We start from the raw sequence: 19,582 nt of genomic DNA, 5'->3' as shown, positions 1-19,582 counted from the left end.
ATAGCCACAGGGCGCAGTGGTGCATGCTTGTAATCCCATCGACTCTGGAGGCCCAGGCAGGAGGATCGAGAGTTCAAAGCCAGCCTCAGCAACTTAGCGAGGCCGTAAGCAACTCAGTGAGACCCTGTCTCTAAATAAAAAAATAAAAAGGGCTGGGGATGTGGCTCAGTGGTTAAGCACCCCTGGGTTCAATCCCTGGTACCAAAAAGAAAGAAAGAAAGAAAGAAAGAAAGAGAGAGAGAGAGAGAGAGAGAGAGAGAGAGAGAGAGGGAGGGAGGGAGGGAGGGAGGGAGGGAGGGAGGGAGGGAGGGAGGAAGGAAGGAAGGAAGGAAGGGAGGAAGGAAGGAAAGAAAAGGCAGATATCCTTACCCCTGTGTTTCAGATAAAAAAACAGAACAGCAACAACAACAAAAAAAACCATAAAACCAAAAACAGACGAGGCCCCGATGGCAAGGTGGCCTCCCTGACGTGGTAGAAGTGAGCAATTAGTGCAGAGTGAGGACTTCCTGGCTTCCAGCCCGGGCTGTGTTATTCTCGAAAGATTTATGTGCTGTAATTATTTAAGAGGCCAGCAGATAGATATGTACCTCAGCCTCTGCAGCAGAGTGCCTGAGTTCCTCAGAGCTGGGCCGCCTGCATCAGAAGCACCCCGTGCTTGACAGAAACGCAGCCCCAGGGACCTCCCGGGAGCCCCTGGAGCAGGACTCAGAGTGAGCCGCAGAGGCGGCCTTTAAACCAGCCCCTGCTGGTGCTGATGTATGCCCGCCGCTGAGGACAGATGTGCCTGGGTCTAGCTGGTATTGCCTCATGTTGGGCCTGGTGAGGAGGGAAACCAGGAGGGCTCAAGGTTGGGAAACCTTGGAAAATCCAAGAGAGAAGGAATGTCCATCTTTCCTTCTAAGGAAGAGATCACGGAGCTATTTAGCCTCATGATTTTCTGTGAATGTTTGGGCAAAGTAACTAAAGCCCTTTCACCTCAGATTTTTGGGACAACCCTGAGTCGTGTCTGAGAAAAATTGAGTATAAAAGCCAGGCATGGTGGTGCACATCTGAAATCCCAGCTATGAGGGGGAGGCCGAGGCAGGAGGATCACAAGTTGGAGGCCAGCCTCAGCAACTTAGTGAGACTCTGGCTCAAAACAGAAGGGACCAAGGATGTAGCTCAGTGGTAAAGCATCCCTGAGTTCAATCCCTAGTGCCAAAAAAAAAAAAAAAAAAAAAAAAATAAGAAGAAGAAGAAGATGAAGAAGGAGAAGAAATTCCTAATTTCAGCACTCTCTAGCAGGGCCCCACGAGCCACGTGCAGCTATTGAAATTAAATTAATTAAAATTAAGTGAAATGAACATTCTAGGCCATCAATTATACTAGCAACATTTCAAGTGCTCAAGAGCAAAGGGCTGAAATTTGAATTTCATTTAATTTTCATTAGTTTAAATTACTTAAGCCACCTGGGGCTAATGGCAGCCCTTTTGGACCTTGTACATGACTTAATTGAGCTGATGGAGTGGATACAATAGTAATCCCGTCTTTAATCTCTGTGGATGTTCTCAAGTGAGTTCTCGGTTCAGATCTACCTTTGTCCATAGGAAATCGTGTGACCTTAAACAGGTCACTTAAATTCTCTAAGACCCCATTTCCTCAAGGAATTTGGTGACTGGTGATACTTTATGTGTAGGGACTTGGCAAGAATCAAATCATAAATGTATTTAATTTCATTGATAAGGTCTTGACACACCTGACCTTCTGTACTGACTACCTGATACTTTTTATTACTAATTCTTTCTCCTTCCAAACATACTGCTCATGATTTGAGCTACAAATTTCTCCCAGTGTCCATCAGCTGTGCAGATCTGCATTTTGAGTTAAAAAATACTCTTGCAGTCTTCTCTTCCCAAACCAGCTCCAGAAGAACATGAAAAGCAAGGAATTGAAGAAATGTCTTCTTAAAATTTTTTTGGTACCAGGCATTGAACCCAGGGTGCCTAACCACTGAACCACATCCCCAGCCCTTTTTAGATTTTATTTTGAGACAGGGTCTTGCCAGCTTGCTTTAGGGCCTCGCTAAGTTGCTGAGGCCGGCCTCAAACTTGCGATCCTCCTGCCTCAGCCTCCTGAGCCACTGGGATTTCAGAATATCTTCTGTGCCCTTGTGTTTCTATGGACTGCTCAGACAGGACCATGTGGAAGAAAAGAGTGTAGCTCATACTTTCAGCTGAGGTTTCCCGCAGGCCAAGCCTGAGTCAGGGTCTGGATGCCTGTGATGGTTTCCCTCTGGAGCAGAGTCGATCCTGCTCTGCGCACTTCTACACCAAGGGGGCAGTGTTGGGCAGACTCGGAAAGTGATCTTTTTGCTGCAGGTCCTCACTGTTGTATTTGAATCTTGCTAGAAAATCCGGCAGTCTTTGGAGAAGGCAGCAGCATTCTGAACTGCCTGCCTTCTTCAGATCTGGAGTCACGACCTTACGAGTGACCTGCGTGACCTGCATGTGTCCCAGAAGGTTAGGCAAAACACCTGGGTCTCTCCTCTGACCTAGGCTTCAGAATAATGGGCCTTTTTTTTCTCTTTTTTCCTCCCATAGTCAGTGACTTGTGTTATTGACCAAGTCTGTTGTGTTTAATCTGGCATGAAGCATGCGCTTTCTGTGGGCAGAGTTTTTCCTTAGAACTGATCTGGAGAAGCAGATAGCTCCAGCGGCTGGCCAGACTCCCAGCTGGGCCTTGGCACCTCTCAGTTTGTTTAGAACTGGGAGCACATAGTCCTTTCTCCTTGGAAAACACAGCCCTCCCTTCTGCTGGCCCAGCGTGAGGCAGGCAGACTCAGCCACCATTCACCCCACCTCCGCCTGGGGGGCCTTGCAAAAGCTCTTTAACCCTGCGGATCCCTGGAGGGGCCTCTAAAGGAGCTCAGAGCCCGGATGATCCTGATCTTAAAAATAACATAGCCCCTCTCGCCCCCCACGGTGGCCCACGCCTATAATCCTAGCAGCTTGGGAGGCTGAGGCAGGAGGATCGCAAGTTCGAGGCCAGCCTCAGCAATTTAGCAAGGTCCTAAGCAACTTAGTGAGACCCTGTCTCCAAATAAAATATTAAAAGGGCTGGGGATGTAGCTCAGTGGTTAAGCACCCCCAGGTTCAATCCCTGGTCCCCCCCAAAAAAACACAACAGAAATAGTAACCGAGGAGAAATTCACAATGTGCCAATCATGTACTGCACAGGGTTCTGAGCACTTTACACAATCACAGTAATCCTCCCCGCAACCCTGGAGGTAGGCTTAGGCCACAGCCCTTGGAAGTGGAGGAGCAGGACTCAAACCAGGGAGTTCCATCTCTAAGCCCGTGCCCGACCTGCAGACTATGACAGAAGGGCCTGGATGCAGTGAAGATGCTGTTGCTGCTGCAGCTGGTCATAGGTGATGCGGATGGTCCCAGTGGACCTGGGACTGTGAACCGACATGCCGGCACCTTCATACAGAACGTCTCTCTACATCTTCCCAACAGCCCTCTCAGTCTGACTAATGTACCCATTTCTCAGATGAGTACACTAAGGTTCACAGAACCCTGTAACCTCCCTGTGGTCACTGCAGGTGGCCAGAACTGGAACCCTGGTGTGACAGACTGCAGAGCCCAGGCTCTGAGACCAGTGCAGACGGCCCAGGGTCAGTGCCTGGTCAGACAGGCAGGGCCAGTGGAGACTGAGGCTGTAGCTGCAGGTTAGTGGTCAGAGCTCAAGTCTCGGCCAGGGACCAGGCACGGTGTAGACTTAGAATTGGGCCTGGGAGCCAGGCAGGGTGGCTCACGCCTGTCATCCCAGGGGCTCGGGAGGCTGAGGCAGGAGGATCGTGAGTTCACAGCCAGACTCAGCAAATGTGAGGCCCTAAGCAACTCAGGGAGACCCTGTCTCTAAAAAAATATAAAATAGGGCTGGGGATGTGGCTCAGTGGTTGAGAGCCCCTGAGTTCAATCCCTGGTACCCCCCCTAAAAAAACAAAAGGGGGCCTGGGGACTCAACACCCCCTGGATGGCTGCAGACTGTGAGCTGGTTCCTATGATCAGACCGTCCCTTTCTGCAAGGGGTGATTGGACCGGCAAGATCTGGGGCGTATGAGAAGGAAACCCGGATGGGGAAGAGGAACCGTGACTTCCGCCCCTTGGTTCTCATGCATTCGTTCAGCAGATCTGACTGCAGTGCCTGCCTGTGACTCACAGCAATTTGAGAGTGTGACCCCAGACCCTGGAATCTGGACCTTTCCATTTGATAGCTGTGTGACTGGGCAGCTGACGTCCCCTCTGTGGCATACCTCAGCATCCTCGTCTTTGAAATGGATTGCTCACAGTGCCTACCCTGCAGGGTTGCTGTGGGAAAGAAATGAGCTCATTCCCATAAAGAACTGAGAACAGTGCCCCGCCCTGTGAGTGTTCACTGGGTAGCAGCTGCTCTCTGGATCAGCAGCCATGACAGCCGGGCAAGGTGGTGAGGGGGCAGTGCTGAGCTAAAGTGGACCTGGGTCTTGCCTTCTTGTACCTTCTAGCCTAGGGGCATTTATAGTCACCATCCAGTGGTGCAACATAAAATTGCATCGGGGTAAGCGTGGGGCTAGAAGAGGATGCAAAGGGGATGTTGGCCAGAGAGGGCATCTTGAAAAAGTGATACTTAGAGATAAGGGAATGGGCACTGTAGGCAGCGAGAGCAGCATGTGCAAAGGTCCTGTGGTAAGAAGACATGGGACGTACAAAGAACTGGCTGGGTAGAGCACAGAGGGTCAAGGCTGGGAAGAGCTGACAGATCCAACCCATGTAAGAGCTAAGGGCTTAGTCCTTCTTACTAAGGGCACTAGAAACCTCTTAAAATGTCAGGCCAAGAAGGGAGGGAGGTGATACAATCCAATTTGCATTTGGAAGAGATGGTTCTGGCTGCTGAGTGTGGAAGGGTCTGGAAAAGGGCAAGTACCAATGCAGGAGGTGAAGGTTACCTCTTCCAGGTGTAAGCAGGGTTCAGTCCAAAGGCAGAGGAAGAGGGACGGCGACGTAGAAAGTTGGCCGAGGGTCCCCAAGCACCCGGTAGCGGAAGGGTCCTGGGAGTCAGAGGAAGAGAGATTTGGAAAATTCGAGAAATGGGTCAAGGGTTGCCTGCGCTGTGCTCTTTGGCCAGTTTCAGCTGAAAGCGTGCGCATGGTTGGCGTGGGTGTGAGTTAATACAGCCGGGAGGGAAGTCCGAGAGCGTCCCCCCATCAGCATCACCCTCAATGTCAAGTGCACGGCCAAACGGGTATCACCCTGCTCCTCAGCGAGGGAAGCCAAGCCGAGCAACACCAGACGGACTGATGGCCGGGGTGGGGCCGCATGGTTCTTCAGCACCCGCTGGCAAACTGGAGAAGAATTTCAAAACAACAATGTGAGGATCTGAAGCAAAACTGGAACAGCTCGCTTTACCAAGAACGTCTGAAATGTTTTTTAATCCTTGTAATGCAAAACAGCTCCATATTGAATTGGGGGAGGAACATTCCTCTGTTCTTCTGCATAGCTTGGGTAGTCATCCTCTAACCCAGTTTATTTAAATATTTGGGTAAAGCCTCCTAACCAGCCGCAGCCCGTTCCTTGAGTGACAGCACCTCAGACATGCTGACAAATTGAGGGTCCAGATCTTTCCAGCCATTGCCTTTGCTGGGGAAGGTGTGGGCCCCTGCCCGAAATTACTGATATGAAAGTCCTTGGAATTCATCTATCAATCAACCCCAGGTCCAGCCTGGGATGTGCTTGGGAAAGCGTTATTGTCTCTGTTTGTTGGTACTACAGAACTCTTGTTTGCAAGTTTCAAAACTCCAGCTCCAACTTGTTTAAATGAACAGGGTATTTTTTTTGGGATTGGGGGGTACGGGCAGTACCAGGGATTGAACTCAGGGGCACTCGACCACTGAGCCACACCCTGAGCCCTACTTTTTAGTTTATTTAGAGACAGGGTCTCACTGAGTTGCACAGGGCCTCACTTTCGCTGAGGCTGGCTTTGAACTCACGATCCTCCTACCTCAGCCTCCCAAGCAGCAGGTGTGCGCCCCAGCACCCGGTTTAGTTAGTTTGTTTTTTGTTTTTAATCAAATAAGTGCAAAATATGTAGCTATTCAGCTCTGGGACCCAAATGACGTCATCACACTCATTTCTTTTTGTCCCTCAGCCCTTGTCCTCTCTACTTGGTGTCAGTGTCAGGCAGGGTCTTCCCAGGATGGCAGAAGTAGCATTAGCAACTCTTATCAGCATCAGGCAAAGGGGGCAGGGTCACCAAAATGCCAGAATGGGATCTCATTGACCTGACTTGGGCCACCTAACCGTCCTTACGCTGACCCCCATGGCCAAGCAGAAGGAATCACGTGTGCATCCCAGGAACTCAGCAGTGAGGCCAATCCCAGGAAGACTGCAGGACGAGGTGCAGATGGAGGGCTCCCCAAAGGGAATCGAGGTCTCGTTTGCAAAAAAGAGGACGGCTGGTCTTGCAGGTGTCTCTTCCTGCGTTGTAGGTGTCCCACCCATCTGGGGCTGACCTCCTGACCTCATTCCTTCTTCAGAGGCCCATCGTGTCAATTTGGCACCAAACGTCAATTATGTAGCATTGCTTTGGTTTTCTGGAGACCAGGCTCAGGTGTTTGGACTATGGCATTGTAGTGATATTTTTTTTTTTCTTATTTGGCACTGGGGATTGAACCCAGGGGCACTTGACCGCTGAGACACATCCCCAGCCCTTCTAAAATTTTATTTAGAGATAGAATCTCACTGAGCTACTAAGGGCCTTGCTAATTTGCTGAGGCTGACTTTGAATTTGCAATCCTCCTGCCTCAGCCTCCTGAGCCAATGGGATGACAGGCCTGCGCCACTGTGCCCGACCTCTATAGTGACTTTAATGTGGGGATTACACACCATGGAGGAGAGATGATTTGGAGGGTGCACTGGATGGAGCCCAACCTTTCACTCAGTGCTAAGGAGCCCCTTCAACTGGTCCCATAGGATGACTTCTCCTGTTATCCTCCAATTAACATTAAAGCTCTGAATTCCCCAGGCGCAGCAGCGATGCCTATAATCCCAGCAGCTGGGGAGGCTGAGGCAGGAGGATCTCGAGTTCAAAGCCAGCCTCAGCAACTTAGCGAGGCCCTAAGCAACTCAGGGAGGCCCTGTCTCTAAATCAAATATAAAAAGGGCTGGGGATGTGGCTCAGTGGTTAAGTTCAATCCCAGGTATCTCCTCTTCAAAAAAAAAAAGCTCTGAATTCCACCCCTGGCCACAGAACAGGGCCCAGATAAAAGCCAGGAGAGTACAAGTCGTGGGAGAAGTGGCCCCTTGCTGGTCTCTCTGGGTGGATCTCTTGTGGCATGGGGCAGGGTGGGGGGTGTAGGCACAGAGGACATTCCCACAGCAGAGGCAAGAGGAGGGCAGCAGTGGACAGAAAGGACAGAGCCCAGCCCTGGAGTGGCCCACACACTTCTGCCCAGCCGTGGTCTGATTGACATTTTCTGGGTCCAGAGAAAATTTTCCAGTGTCCTGGTTTTTGATGACTCTTCAGTAGGTTATATTTTTAACCTTCCTAGACGTGGGCAGTCATCTGTGCCCAGAGTCAGCCATGCTGCTGACAGGAGAGAAGGGGTGGCTGATTTTGTTCATCTTATTACTGAAAGGACGACACTGGAAAATTGAGTCCAAGGTGGTGGCAGAGCGGGGTGCTGGCAGGGAGCGAGGCGGCCACGCATACTTCAGACCCGAGCAAAAATCACCCAGAGTGAATTTTCAAGAATGTATGTCCATTTTTCACGGAGCATTTACTTTTGGGAATCTCACAAAGGGAAGTGAGAGAAATAGCTCTTTTGCACTTGAAAATGGCTTTGAAGTTCAGGTTTGTTTTTTCTTAATATTCTTTTAGTTGTTGATGGACCTTTATTTTATTCATTTATTTATATGTGGTGCTGAGAATCGACCCCAGTGCCTCACACATGCTAGGCAAGTGCTCCTACCACTGAGCCACGACCCTAGTCCCTGAAATTCAGATTTTTATGAACAGTTAGGAAAAGTAGAAGAGAAAAATTAAGAGATAGCTTGACTGGTGTTAATATCTGGTGATGTTTTAGGTTTTCATAATCTATTGGTGCATTTTTTTCCTAATTAGATTGTATTAAATACAAGCCGCCAGCAGTGGTGCACACTATAATCCCAGTGACCTGAGAGGCTGAGGCAGGAGGATCACAAGTTTGAGGCCAGCTTCGGCAACTTAGCGAGGCCCTAAGCAATTTAGTGAGACTCTGCCTCTAAATAAAATATTCAAAAAGACTGGGGATATGGCTCAGTGGTTGAGTGCCCCTGGGCTCAATCCGGATACCAAGATAAATAAATAAATAAAATAAAATAGCATTAAATATTTGTGTCCTGAATGTATGGATTTGCACACTCTCCTCAGCTTCTATTCTTGGCTTTTTTAACCATCATTTTCCAGGACTGCATTCAGATTCAGCTGAATGGGTCTCTCCACACCTCCACAAGAGGATACTTAAGCAGTTTTGAAAATTATTTGTATTTAAATCTTTTTTTGGGGGGAGGGGCTTATCAGGAATTCAACTCGGGCACTCGACCACTGAGCCGCATCCCCAGCCCTATTTTGTACTTTATTTAGAGACAGGGTCTCACTGAGTTGCTTAGGGCCTCGCTTTTGCTGAAGCTGACTTTGAATCGTGATCCTCCTGCCTCAGCCTCCAGAGCCGCTGGCATTACAGGCATAGGCCACCTCTCCCCCGCTATGTATTGAAATCTTGATTTCCTTCGTCTTCCATCAGTGAAATGTACTTTCTGTGGTCCTCTTCTTTTCTTGCAAACCAAGAAAATCCTCTAGATCGTTTGTTGGAGTCTCCCCAGGCCTCCGACTTTCCCTGTGGCCCCTGGGAAAGCCCACGGCACCTGCATCCAGGGCTCTTTCTGGCGGCGTCACAATGTCCTCTGGCAGGTACACGCGCGCCATCTATCTTTCCCTCCCCTCTTCTGCCCTCACCTGAAGGGCTTCCCAGAGCAGTTGAGAAAGAGTGACTGAGGACCCCTCCTCCTAGGGCAGCCCACCCAGAGCCAGCGTTGGGGTATACATCCCGCCATATACTCTGCCTACCATTCGCTCTGTCCACTCAGGTCATCCGGGATCCACCTGCATTGTCTTCACCAGGGATGCTTGTCAACCGTGCCAACTCTTGAGTCCCAATTCAGACCCACTAACAGAATCTCTCAGGTCTCTGGCTTAGAAATGACTCTTTTGAGGATCACTGAGCCACAGAAACCCAGACTCTGCGTGTCCTATCTGGGCAGTTGATACCACTGAGGAACTCATCCATGCTTAGAACTTGTGTCTCACTGGGCACAGTGGCACACGCCTGCAATCTAAGTGACTGCGGAGGCTGAAGCAGGAGGATGGCAAGTTCAAAGCCAGCCTGAGCAACAGGCAAGGCCCTGAGCAACTGAGTGAGACCCTGTCTCTAAATAGAATATGAAAAAGACTGGGGATGTGGCTCAGTGGTTAAGCGCCCCTGGGTTCAATCCCTGGTACCAAAACAAAAAAAAAAAAAGAACTTGTGTCTATGTTCTCACACCCCTTTGCCTCCTCTCTTAGCCCTGAGTCCAGCCTCCTATTGAGATTAAAGAAAAATTTGATCATGCTTCTTCTCAAAAGTTCTGGAGAGACCCCTGAGCTCAGATAGCTCTTGGCACAGCACATAGCATCTCCGTTAGTGAAGAGTGCCTTCTCTGGTGCGTACAGATGGTACGCTCCTTAAGGATGTAGCCTGGGTTCAATATGGAAGACCATGGTAACGGCCGAGATCATGTCACTGATGACCGCATCAGAGACAGTGGACAATGCAACATGCACAGCACTCAGTGTGAAATCAAATTTCATATTAAGCATTTCAAATTTCAGCTCAATATGAAAATCAAAAGACCGTGAGACCAAAGTTTCATGGAAATGTGAGATGGGGTGGTTGGTTGGTTGGTTGGTTGGTTGATTGTTTAACCGGGAAGGAACTTTCCCCAGCTCTGAACTTCTATCCACAGCACCCTAAGCACCCAGGCAGCTGTATGTGAGTGTGCATGTGCAAGCGCGTCCCACGCGCGGGTGTGCGCGTGCACATGTGGTGCGTCTGTGTGCATATGCGCATTCACAGAAATGTGCCTGCCTTCCTAGCCCCGCTCAGCCAGGGATCACCTACATCCCACCCTCCCCAAGTCAAAACCAGACCCCGACACATTTCTGGAAGGCGGCGGCACGATCCAAGCTGAGCCAACACGCAGGATGCCACCTAGGAGACCAAGTCTGTGCCTTCCACTACAAAGCCACTAAGAAAACTCCCAATGTTTTCTTTGGTACAAAAACACGTAACAGCTTTAAAATGTCACGCTGCATTCCCCGCTTAGCTGAAGCAAGCATGGCTCCTCCGTTCTTTCTCTTGGCTCCAGGAGATAGCCCTTCTCAACTCCTGGCCACCAAGGGTTCCTTCCATGTTTCAGTGTGCAGATTATCTGGCTGCGGTCCTCTCTTTTCTGTTTTGCCCTGGGTATGAGGAATGGAGACAAAAACTTATTCATTTTGCTTCTTGCCCAGTGGAGCAGGGACTGTGCCTTTCAGTTCTCTGGGTCCTTCTTTGGAACAAATCTTTGCTTCTCAGCGGTGCCAAGTCTCAGGGATCCTTGCTTCTTGGAGTCAGTTGTCCAGCCCCATCAAAGCCGCCGGCCTGAGTTGTTATCAGGCCCAGGACACGTGTGGGGATTTGCTTCTGATTCTGACAATGTGCTTTTTGGTGAGGTTCCTGGCACTGACTGTACTGCCTTAGCGGTGAGCAGGCAGCACCTTGCCAAGGTTTCTTGTCCTGGCAGGAGCGGGCTTCTCCACGGCTGCCTTTTAAAATCAGAAGTGCCAATTTTAAAAGACAGAAAAGTCCAGTTGTGTCTTTTCCCTGGGCACAGATTGAACCTACAGCTGGAAGTGAAAGAAGAGAGCAGACTAGGATAACTCATCCTCTGTCTTTCTTTCTTTCTTTGTATTTGAATGTGAACTCCAGGTACCAAGTCGATGGGGGAAATCTCTTTCCCTGAATGTATGCACCCTTGACAAGCCCGGCTCAGTGGGAGCAGGGTGGTCTGGATCAGGAGAGGTCGGGGACGGGAGGGGTGATGCGTTTGCCACCTGGAGGATATTGGAAAGTTTAGAGACATAGTTGGGTGTCAAAACTGTATGCAGCTGGGTGAGGTGGCACTTGCCTGTAATCCCAGAGGCTGAGGAGGCTGAGGTGAGTCCAAAGCCAGCGTCAGCAACGTAGTGAGGCCCTAAGCAACCCAGTGAGACCCTGTCTCTAAATAAAGTATAAAAAGAGCTGGGATGCGGCTCAGTGTTGAAGCACCCTGGGTTCAATCCCTGGTACAAAAATAAAAACAAACAAACTTTGGTACAGTGTGCTACTGGCTTCTCCCAGAAGTCAGAGATGCTGTTCTGTAATGCCCAGACCAGCAGTCCCTCTCCCAACCTGATGAAGAATCATGTAGCCTATATGCCAACAGGGCCCAGGCAGGAAGCCTGACCTAGACAAAGAGAGTTCCTCTGGGCACCTTGATCCCCATCTAAGTCACTCTGGACCAAGTCAGAGGAGAACGTGAGGTGACGGGAAGGGGTTTCCCCACCAGGCATCTCAGAAGGCCTGTCTGCAGTGGAAAGAATCCTTTATAAAATTTTGTTCTTTTCAGATATACATAGTAGAGTGTATTCTGACACGTCCTACATACATGGAATGGGAAGTGTAACTTCCCATTCTCGTGGTTGGACATGGTATGGAGTTTCACTGGTCGTGTGTTCATATGTGAACATAGGAAAGTGACGTCCATTCATTCCACTGTCTTTCCTGTTCCCATCCCTCCCTTCCCTTCATTCCCCTTTGTCTCATCCAATGAACTTCTAGTCTGCCCTCCCCACTCCTTATTGTGCATTAGCATCCACATATCAGAGAGAACATTTGGCCTTTGGTTTTTTTTGGGATTGGCTTATTTCACTTAGCATGAGAGTCTCCAGTTCCATCCATTTACTGACAAATGCCATCATTTCATCCTTCTTTATGACTGAGTAATATTTTATTGTGAATACATACCACATTTTCTTTATCTATTCTCCTGTGGAAGGGCATCTAGGTTGGTTCCACAGCTTAGCTATTGTGAATTGAGCTGCTATCAACATTGATGTGGTCGTGTCACTGTAGTGTGCTGATTTTAAGTCTGGAAAGAGCCCTTTTTGCTTCTTGGTCTGATCCCAGCTGCAGCACACATCTGGGTTGAGTGTTGCAGGGTCAAACTGACCTGGTTGAAATCCACCCACATGGCGGTAGGTTCTCAGATGGGTGTCTTGACTCTCCCAGCCCCTCAGCTTCCTGAGCAAAAGTAACACCTGTCGCATGGGCTGCTGGGAGGCGGGAGGTAGCGCGCAGGAAGCCCATCGCTGCCCGCCTGGCTCTGCCGCACTTGATGTAGGAGTGTTATTACTCTTCTCAGGTACCCTGGAGTGCCGACCTCCTGCCACCATCCTATAATTGTGTCTCAGCCAATTGCTCACTTAACAGGGAGGAGGAAGAGTGAATGGAGCTCAGGAATCATTACAATAAAAAGCGAGAAGAATCAGTGGGTGAGCTGAGGTCTGGCCATCCTGGGGGGCGTCAGTGATCCAAACCCACACTGACCCCCCACACAACTGAGCAGCTCTGTTGCTGGGGTTTTTCGGGAATGCTCACAGCCTGGAAGATGAGCCCCGGCTGGCTCCCTAGATCTGATTTTCCATCTTGTCTGAGCTAATCGAGGTTATCAGAATCTGTGGCCTAATTATGCCCGTGTAACACCTATTAAAGCTAATGGAGCCCAGCCCCAGCGGGTGAGAAAGGGGACTGTCACCTCACTGAGCTCAGCTTTGCAGCGCGGAGCCGCCCTCCCCCAGTATCAATTAACTTCTCAGCAAATTCCCATTTGCCACAGCTTAGAGGAATTAATTTGTTCTTTGAGTCTGCGGATGAGAAACAGGTCCAGCCTCGGACCCAGAGAGAGAGACAGACGGTGGCGAAGCCCCAACAATGGAAGTTTTCCATCGAGATGGTTCCAGATCCAGAAATGAGCCCCCTACCCCGTGCTCGGATGTGTCTCTTCCAAGCCCTGTCCCTCTGCAGGGAGAGGGAGGGAATCCAGCCTGTCCTGAGCTTCCCATCAGCTGCCTCGATGCAGTCCACCGACACCCCAGAGGGACCAGGACCTGTCGATGGCCAGGCCTTATACTGTGAGCACCAGCTTCTGCAGTGCTTTCTGCTCAGGGGTTAGGAGTGCCAGAGAAGCAGCTGGCTTGCACTGTCACTTTTGTCCTCTGAAGCTATTTATTTTAGGTGCATTTAGGGGAAGAGGCATTAGGAGATGGGCTTTTTTTTTTTTTTTTTTTTTTTTTGGTACTGGAGATTGAACCCAGGGTTGCTTAGCAACTGAGCCACATCCCCAGCCCCTTTTTGTATTTTATTTAGAGACAGGGTCTTGCTGAGTTGCTTAGGGCCTCACTAAGTTGCTGAGGGCTGGCTTTGGACTCATGATCCTCCTGCCTCAGCCTCCTCTGGGATTACAGGTGTGCGCCACTGACGTACCCTTCAGAGGCAGTATTGGAAGGAGCAGATCAGAGGCCAGATTTTATTCTAGCTGCCCACTGAACCCCAGGACTACTCTAAAACATGAATCGAACCTTCTAGTGGGTTCACAGAGCACCATCCCCTCCCACCCACTACCCAGCCCCTTGTCTTGCGACAGCTGAACTCCAGAGTCCTTCCTTGGAGCCTCCATTTGTAAATATCATTTGCTTTCACACCAGCCTCTGAGACTGTGTGTCTCACTTGCAGAATCTGCTAAAGATGCCACATCCTCCCACACAACATCCCCCCAAAATAGGTCTCTAGTTGTGTCGGGTTTCTGGAGTTGCCATTTCCAGGGGGGGCTGTGCTGGTGGGTCTCCCCCACCCACCCTCAATCCCATCAACCCCTGTCTGAGCTGTTTTCTCCACCACAGTTTGATCCCCAATATCGTTTTCAGAACCAGAAAATTATGGGGAGGAAAAATACGTTGTTGGAATCTTGATTCTGAGTTTCATATTCATTTGTTCAACAGCTATTTATTGAGCACCTACCTTGCGCCAGGTGCTCCACTAGTCACCGAGTATATATTAATAAATCAGATGCAGTGCCCTTGTGGGTCAGGGCCCTGGCAGACACAGGTGGAGCACCTGAGGGGTAATTAAAGGAAGCTTAATGAAGGAGGGGATAGCAACTCAGCCTTGGGAAGAGAGCCATAGTCAGGCTGCAGCCGAAGCAATAAAACCTGGACCTCTGTCACCCTCTGACCTTGGAGCTCTTTCCGCTGCTCACATTCAACTAGAAGCCAAGGGCAAGGGAGCCACTGATTCTCCTTTCAGGGCAGAGAAGAGTGGAGAGCGGTTTCATATCTAGCTGGGGATGTATCAGTGCACCAAAAGGGCAGATGGTGGTAAGTGCAAAGGAAAATAAAAAAGAAGCCAGGAAAAGAATAAAGGACTCTGAAGGCTGACTACATAAAAGGTATGCTCAGTGAAGCCTCTGGGGTGACCTGTAAGCTGAGACTTGAATAAGAAGGACTCATCTTTGCAAAGGAAGTGAGAGGAGGGAAAGGTGATTGTTGGTTTTAAGAATAATATACGCCTCCGGGCGCGGTGGCGCAGGCCTGTAATCCCAGCAGCTGGGGAGGCTGAGGCAGGAGGATCGCAAGTTCAAGGCCAGCCTCAGCAACTCAGAGAGGCCCTAAGCAACTCAGCGAGACCCTGTCTCTAGATAAAATATACAAATGGACTGGAGATGTGGCTCAGTGGTTAAGCACCCCTGGGTTCAATCCCCAGCACAGAAAAATAAAATAAAATAAGAAAAACATATGCAATAGCCCTGAGGCAAGAGAGAACCTGCTGTCCGGTTCCAGGAGCTTAAAAGAGGCCACAGTGATGAGATTCTGCCGTGCTGAGAACTCTATCTGGAACAGTGAAGCACTCACAGTTGATTACTGGCTCCAACTCAGCCTCCTGCTGTCCCTCTGAGACCACTGCCCTGCTCCCCTTTCTTAGTGGGGTGTCTTAAAGTAGAAAACAGCCAGATGACTTCCAGAGGGGGCTGAGAAAGCAGATTCAGAGCTGCGGAGAAGCAGAAGGCCAGAAATCTGTGTGCTGTAGGATGGGGTGGAGAATTCAACTTTAAAATGGAAAAAAGGGAACACTATCTGTGAACTTGTGAGGCTCGTTGCATTGCTCAAGCTTATTTTTAATTTCAGGGCTGATTTCTGCCCTGCTCAGATCCTGGATTTCCTGTGCGTAGTATATTTGAATTTTACTCCAGGCATCCTGGCTTAGCCAAGCCATTAGCATAGAAATCTGATTAGAGCAAAAGCGTTTCCATAAGATAGAGTAAGCCTTAAAAACATGGCTAAACAAAGGTCTGATTCACAAAGCCCCTTATTTTTCTTCTTTTCTTGCACAAATTAGCCAGTAGTGGCTTTGGCAGACCAGCTTCAGGGGCTCTTTGGATATAACTGCTGGTCCTTAAGAAGAAAGATGGAACAATTATTTTTCCCGTGTGGCTGTTGCCATAGTTACAAAAGGCTCCCCCCACCCCTTCAAAGATCTGGACCTTTCCACCCCGTTCTTCAAATTCTTCAAATTCTTGGTTGAGGTTCAAGAGTCGGACAGGAAGACTTTACTGTTTGGCGGGGATGTTCCTCCTGTAACACGTCCTCCTAGAGTCTCATCACATGGTGGAAAAGGTCACAAGACCTAGTGGATTCACAATGCAGGGCAGATTCAGGGACCAGTGACCAGTGCCGGGCCCTATAGATTTGATGTCTGAAGCTCCAGCTTTGTTCTGCTTAAGGTGACAGAGGGGTCCAGTTTGGCAGAGTTTTGGATAAATGTTTAATACTTTATCTAGAGCCCTCAGATCTTCTCCACCTCTTTTAGGAGAAGGTTTGATTGGGCAACCACAGGAAAGACATAAGAGAGATGCTCAAATACTTGGCCACATATGGTATGATCTGGGGAGTTTAAAAGAAACCCCCAAGATTCCAGTAGAGCTGGTCTGGCATTTGGCCTAAGCAAAGGACTGTATTAGAAACTCCTCCCACCCCCCACCCTCCCAAAAAAGAATAAGTCCACCAGGTAGACAAAATTGGGAAGCACTGATTAAGGTAAATGCAAATTCCTCATCAGTTGCCTATATTGTAGCTCCTGGGATAATGTCTGGGTAATTCTGTTCCTAGTATCCCAGTTTGGTTCTCTCTTTGTCTGTCTGTCTGTTTGATATTGCAGTAGCTCAGGACTGAAGTGGAAAAGTCATGTCAACTATACCAAGCACATACTGATAGAGCCGAGGCTTCTCATTTTGGAGATGAGGGGACGGAGGAGTTCAAGGTCACCTAGCTGGTGAATGGAGATGGGAGCTGTTTTATCGGTCTCCACTTTGAACCACTACTGCCCACTTCCCTCTGTAAATTAAAAGCTCTCACAAGGAGGAGACTCTTGGTGACAACAGCCCTCAATATTGGCTCAAGCCTTTCTCTGATGGGAAGGGTTCTCCAGAGAGACATCAGTTAAAAAAAAAAAAAAAAAAAAAAAAAGGTCCAGGTCTGAACTGCCTGCAAGCAGCTTTAATAATGATCTGGCACTTTTTTTCCATTGTTGGCTTCGATTCCTCACAAGCTGTCCAGACCCTGGAGCACCCCCAGCAGCCAGGGCACCAGCCCAGGCTCAGCCCAAACTCCCTCCGCAGCTGCCAGTGCAAGATCAGAGTCCACAGCTGGACGGGCCTCCCCTCTTCTTCCTCCTGCCAATCACTAAAGAAAGATTGAGATCCTCTGTAGTTCTGTTCTTAGCGGCAAGGATGCAGCGGAGTGCTTCTCAAGCCTTTTAATGAACAAATGAATTACCTCTTTTTAAACAAGCCAGACTCGAGAGTCCACCCCCTCCATCCCTGACTTTATGCTTTGTTTTTGAGGGTTTTTTTGTTTGTTTTTTTTTGGTACTGGGGATTGAACCCAGGGGCGCTTAACCACTGAGCCACATCCCCAGCCCTTTTTATACTTTATTTAGAGACAGGGTCTCACTGAATTGCTTAGGGCCTCGCTCAGTTGCTGAGGCTGGCTTTGAACTTGCGATCCTCCTGCCTCAGCCTCCCCAGCCGTTGGATGACAGGCATGTGCCAGCTGAGTTTCTGGTTCTTGGCTTTCCCACTATCTCAAGAAGAGGTGACCCTCTGGGCAGCCCCTTAAAGTGGAACTGATGTACAATTCTTTTGGTTCATCTTTATAGCAGTCACATCATCTCTGTTTTAGAAATAAGGAAACCAAGACTTGGGGGTGGGGAGTAACACATTCAGGTTCACTCACTGACAAGTGGCTCCCACCAGGCATCTGGCATTTTTAACCGTAATGCCGTGGTTCTCGATGGCAGTGATTTCATACATGCACCCTTCCCAGGGGGCACATTTGACAACATTGGCTGGTCTTTTTGGCTGCCAGAAGAGAGAGTAGGATACTACTGGCATCTCGTGGGTAGAGGGGGATACTGCTGCACCCCCTAAAGTGCCCAGGACAGCCCCACAGCAAGGAATTATCCAGCCCCAAATGCCAGTGGAACCGAAGTTGCAAAACCCCTGCCATAGCCCTAAGCCATCAAGCTACCTTTGGGAGGAGGGGGTGTAGATTGCAAAAATAACAGTTATTTATTCTTTAAAAACAAATATGGGATTACAATATTTAATACACCTTTTTTTTTTTTTTTTTTTTTTTTTCTGGATACCGGGGATTGAACCCAGAAGCACTGGGCCACATCCCCAGCCCTTTTTTGTATTTTATTTAGAGACAGGGTCTCCCTGAGTTGCTTAGGGCCTCACTAAGGGGCTGAGGCTGGCTTTGAACTCGCGATCCTCCTGCATCAGCCTCCCGAGCCGCTGGGATGACAGGCAAGTGCCACTTCGCCCGGCTCCCCTCCCTCCCTCCCTGTGCGGTTCTTCCCTGGTTGGGGACCCCTGCCTTGGGCTTTGTCCAGTTAGCCACAGAGGCGGAATCTGTCTTCAGAAGTTGCCTTTGGCTCCTGGAGAAGTTCCGTTTCTACACTGTCCTAGCTGTGGTGATCCAGTGGCTCCCGGGGTGGATGAAGCAGGTGGGCGCCGCTGGGCCTGTCATTTCGCCACGCATGCGCTCAGTTGAGGCCAGCCCTTCCTGCAGCCCGGCCCCCTCCACCAGCTGCACTAGCGCCACCTCGGCCCTACAAGGCTGCGGGCTCTTTCCGTGGGAGCAGCTCAGCTGCTGTGCTCAGGAAGACGCAGGGCTTTATGGAGGGAACGGTCCAGATGTTTGACGGCGGCCATTCTGCTCATGTCCCCGCCCCATCCCCTCTCCCTCGTTCAGAGTTCCAGTTCCTCTTCCCGAGCAGGACCGCATGCGAGAGTCTGTTTTGGAAACCTGCAGTCACACAGTGGGACCAGAGGGGAGTCAGGATTCCAGGTTTGGCTTTGCAGTCGCCATCACCATGGTGGCCTGGCTCACCCAGCAGAGGTGGTGCCAGAGGGGAGGTGAAGAAGCTCTGTGGCTGAGGGCCTAGGGACTGGAATGCTCCCTAGGGGAGCTGGGTGCCCCTCAGCCTCTCTGACCCTATTTTTATTTTTTTTTTAATTTTATTATTATTATTATTATTATTATTATCATTATTATTATTATTATACTGGAAATTGAACCCTGGGGCACTTAACCACTGACTACATCCCCAGCCCTTTTTAAATTTTATCCAGAGACAGGGTCTTGCTGAGTTGCTTAGGGCCTCCCTGAGTAGCTAAGACTGGCTTTGAACTCGTGATCCTCCTGCTTCAGCCTCCTGAGCCACTGGGATGCAGTGGCCCATGCCTGAATCAGTTCATGGTGAGCTGGCTCCATGGCTCTGGGCCCCAGGTGAGGCAGAACATCATGGCGGAAGGGTGTGGCAGAGGGAAACAGCTCAGCTCATGGCAGCCAGAAAGCAGAGGAAGAAAGGGAGGAGAGAAAGGGACCAGGGACCATTAGTTATAGTCCAAGGCAACACCCCAGTGACCTCTTTCCTCCAGCCACACTCCACCTGCCTACATTTACCACCCAGTACTCCATTCAGCTGTGAATGGATTCATCCATTTGCTGGATTAATGCACTGATGAGGTCAGAGCCCTAATCAATGCCTAAAAGCCCCGCTTCTGAATCTTGGTGCTTTGGGGACCATGCTTTCAACACATGAGATTTAGGGGGACACTTCATATGCAAAGCATAACAGTCCCTATCCCCTACTGCTGGACATTTGGATTTTTTCCAACTTGTTGCTACCACAGCCTGCATTTTGGTGGACAACTTTTTACTTGGATTCGTGTGCTTGGTCAAATTCTTCCATAGCATCAACTCCTAGATAGGATTACTAAAACAAAGAGCATGCCCACTGGAAATTGTATTGCTACTGCTAAAGATACCAGTCCTAAAGTCCAAA

General features: G+C 49.5%; 1 protein-coding gene across 3 annotated transcripts in view; it reads left to right on the top strand.

Moving 5' to 3' along the window:
• PRICKLE2 (prickle planar cell polarity protein 2) overlaps positions 1 to 19,582 on the top strand; it is a 355,816-nt gene that overhangs the window by 318,545 nt on the left and 17,689 nt on the right. The gene's annotated exons all lie outside the window — the stretch shown is intronic.

Source organism: Sciurus vulgaris (genome assembly GCF_902686455.1).
Source record: "Sciurus vulgaris genome assembly, chromosome: 16".
Lineage (NCBI taxonomy): Eukaryota > Metazoa > Chordata > Mammalia > Rodentia > Sciuridae > Sciurus > Sciurus vulgaris.
Note: the sequence above shows the minus strand (reverse complement) of the source record. Positions and strands in the feature narration are given on the sequence as shown.